Raw genomic sequence first — 3,974 nt, 5'->3', positions numbered from 1 at the left:
AGGCTACCTGCCGCCCTACACTCTCAACCACGAGGCTACCTGCCGCCCCTACACTCTAACCACGAGGCTACCTGCCAGCCCCTACACTCTAACCATTAGACTACCTGCCGCCTCTACACTCCAACCACTAGGCTACCTACCACCCCTACACTCTAACCACTAGGTTACCTGCCGCCTCTACACTCTAACCACTAGAGCTACCTGCCACCCCTACACTCTAACCACTAGGTTACCTGCCGCCTCTACACTCCTAACCACTAGGCTACCTGCCGCCCCTACACACTAACCACTCAGGCTACCTGCCACCCCTACACTCTAACCACTAGGTTACCTGCCGCCTCTACACTCTAACCACTAGGTTACCTGCCGCCTCTACACTCCAACCACTAGGCTACCAACATAATCTATGTCTAGGATCATTCCTAATAGTACTAGAGTTGTGAAACAATCTATGATCATTCTATGTCTAGGATCATTCCTAATGTACTAGAGTTGATAAACATAATATATGTCTAGGATCATTCCTAATGTACTAGAGTTGTGATGTAAATGTTGGGATAACATTTTATTACCATTGACATGAATAAAGCCTTGTAACCTCTTATGACATTTTTGTTATTTGTAAACATGTATATGTATTTATTCATAGTTTCTAAAGTGGTGTATTAATGGCTATTTGTTACCAAAAATGTCTGTGACAAAAACACAACATTTATTTTTTAATCATCTCTGTTTGCAGCGATCAGCCCTGGGTCCGCATCACTCTGGAGGCGTTCCTAGCCTGGAAGACGAGGAAGACACACTAGAGGATCGCTAAGGATGAGCAGGACATGGAGAGGAAGAGACACTAGAGGATCGCTAAGGATGAGCAGGACATGGAGAGGGAAGACACACTAGAGGATCGGCTAAGGATGGAGCAGGACATGGAGAGGAAGAGACACTAGAGGATCGCTAAGGATGAGCAGGACATGGAGAGGAAGAGACACTAGAGGATCGCTAAGGATGAGCAGGACATGGAGAGGAAGAGACACTAGAGGATCGCTAAGGATGAGCAGGACATGGAGAGGAAGAGACACTAGAGGATCGCTAAGGATGAGCAGGACATGGAGAGGAAGAGACACTAGAGGATCGCTAAGGATGAGCAGGACATGGAGAGGAAGAGACACCTAGAGGATCGCTAAGGATGAGCAGGACATGGAGAGGAAGAGACACTAGAGGATCGCTGGGATGAGCAGGACATATGAAAGGAAGAGGATATGGGATGACAGGACATGGAGAGGAAGAGACACTAGAGGATCGCTAAGGACATGGAGGAAGACACTAAGCTAAGGATGAAACAGGACATGGAGAGGAAGAGACACTAGAGGATCGCTAAGAGTGAAACGGGACATGGAGAGGAAGAGACACTAGAGGATCGCTAAGGATGAGCAGGACATGGAGAGGAAGAGACACTAGAGGATCATAAGGATGAGAAGGACATGGAGAGGAAGAGACACTAGAGGAAGTGACACTAGAGGGATCGCTAAGGATGAGCAGGACATGGAGAGGAAGAGACACTGGAAGTGACACTAGAGGATCGCTAAGGATGAGCAGGACATGAAGAGGAAGAGACACTAGAGGATCGTTAAGGATGAGAAGGACATGGAGAGGAAGAGACACTAGAGGATCGCTAAGGATGAGCAGGACATGGAGAGGAAGAGACACTAGAGGATCGCTAAGGATGAGCAGGACATGGAGAGGAAAGAGACACTAGAGGATCGCTAAGGATGAGCAGGACATGGAGAGGAAGAGACACTAGAGGATCGCTAAGGATGAGCAGGACATGGAGAGGAAGAGGGCTGATTTATCAGCAGGCAGGTCACTGGGGGTGAGTTGCTACTAGGTTTATTGTTATTTGAGACAGGAGCAATAATAAGTCTGGTACAGAAGCCGTGAGTATTTTTTATTTTTTATTAATTTTAATTTCCTTATTTAACCAGGCAAGTCAGTTAAGAACATATCTATTTTCAATGACAGCCTAGGAACTGCCTGTTCAGGGGCAGAATGACAGATTTGTACCTTGTCAGCTCAGGGTTTGAACTCACAACCTTGCAGTTACTAGTCCAACACTCTAACCACTGGCTACGCTGCCACCCCAGTATACCTAGCAGACTTTATTGGTTTGTGGGTCTCCTTTTTGAGCTCGTGTTGATCCAGGTCTTTGTAATTGTACTGGTAGATACAGTATTTACAAGCCCTCTGTAATGGCCTGGGAGGAAGGACAATATTTCACGATACACTGAAGCACATGAGCCACACCTCCTCTCCTACCACAGGGTGGTGACAAAACCCCTTGAATGCAATGTCCTGCCCTGAACATTGTCCCACACTGAGTGTACAAACAAAATGAAGAACACCTGCTCCTTCCATGACATAGACTGACCAGGTGAATCCAGGTGAAAGCTATGATCCCTTATTGATGTCACCTGTTAAATCCACTTCAATCAGTGTAGATGAAAGGGGAGGAGCCTTGAGACAATTGAGACATGGACAGTGTACATGTGCCATTCAGAAGGTGAAACGGGCAAGACAAAATATTTAATTGAATTTGAACGGGTATGGAAGGAGGTGTCAGCACATCGGACTGTGTCCAAGAACTGCAACGATGCTGTGTTTCACACTCAACAGTTTCCTGTGTGTATCAAGAATGGTCCAACACTCAAAGGACATCCAGCCAACTTGACACAACTGTAGCGAGAAGCAGAGAGGTGACAGGCACAACCGGCACAACGCTCAACAAGCCAAATTGACACAACTGTGGGAAGCATTGGAGTCAACATGGGGACAGCATCCCTGTGGGAAGCCTTGGGGAGTCAACACGGGCCAGCATCCCTGTGGGACACTTTCTACACCTTGTAGAGTCCATGTCCCTGGTGAATTGAGGCTGTTCTCAGGGCAAAAGGGGGTGCAACTCATTGTTAGCAAGGTGTTCCTAATGTTTTTGTCCAGTCAGTGTATGTGGTGAGAAAATGTCTCTCTCTTCCAGGCGAGTGGTCGTGAAGTGTTTGAGTTCCGCCCCGGCCTGGTTGACGACGATGAGGCAGATGATACCAAGGGGCGATGATGGTGATGAGGTAAATTTACTGTTAGATGGGATGACAGATTCAACTAAGTACCGGGGTTATAATATAATGAAGTGTAATGTTACTTTGAAAATAGAGATGTTTCTCTTAAGACTCCTTGTTTGTTTTCTCTGTATTGTCCTGGTCATTTGGTTTTAATAGGTAGATTAGTATCATATAACACCTAAAATACATCTCATTTTCCAATCTATGCTTCTCTGACAGGTAGTGGAGGCTGAAGACTTCCTGGACATTGATGTGGTTTATTCCTAAAGGATGCTGGGATCACAGGGGCGTCAGCAGACCGGGTCGTTGCCAGACCTCGGCCCACTAAGGACACAGATGGTGATGCACAGCCTGGCTTGTCCTGTAGAAACAGTTAGGCGTCTGTCCGTCCGATGGTGATGCACAGCCTGGCTGTTTCTACAGGACGCCTGTCTGTCCGACAGTTTGATAACCTTCTGTTGTTGTTTTTTTAACAAGATGTCTGTCCGTCCAAAAGTTTCCCTCAGAGAAACTGTACTACTCATTTCCTGTTGTAATCATTTTATCTGACCAGTCAGGTGGGGTGGCGGGGTTTCAATGATCACTTCATCCACTGATATTGTTGCACATGGCCTGGGGTCTGTTCAGGAGAGTGCAACGTTACAGAACTTTCAGATAGAAATGTATAGTCTAGATCATGTTTTAAATAGGGGACTGTCAACGTTTAAAAAAATATATAATAATAATAATTTACCGTTCACCTTCGCTGAATAAATCCCTCTGCCGCTCTTCTCCTCCATACAGACACACTGAGAGGGGGCTTGTGGTGGAGGAGAACGGAGTGAACGGAGAGAGGGGACACGGAGGATGTCCCTGTAGACGGAACCT

At 46.6% G+C, this 3,974-nt stretch overlaps 1 long non-coding RNA gene across 1 annotated transcript; it reads left to right on the top strand.

Annotated features, from left to right (window-relative positions):
* The first annotated feature begins 2,848 nt into the window (after window positions 1-2,848).
* Window positions 2,849-3,494, top strand: LOC127926696 (uncharacterized). Its single transcript, XR_008124886.1, has 3 exons — window positions 2,849-2,912; window positions 3,026-3,113; window positions 3,327-3,494. It is a non-coding gene; the product is annotated as an uncharacterized LOC127926696 (long non-coding RNA).
* Window positions 3,495-3,974: the final 480 nt, after the last annotated feature.

The sequence above is a fragment of the Oncorhynchus keta genome, unplaced genomic scaffold (genome assembly GCF_023373465.1).
Source record: "Oncorhynchus keta strain PuntledgeMale-10-30-2019 unplaced genomic scaffold, Oket_V2 Un_contig_8057_pilon_pilon, whole genome shotgun sequence".
Classification (NCBI taxonomy): Eukaryota; Metazoa; Chordata; class Actinopteri; order Salmoniformes; family Salmonidae; genus Oncorhynchus; species Oncorhynchus keta.
This window is presented reverse-complemented; position numbering and strand designations above follow the sequence as displayed.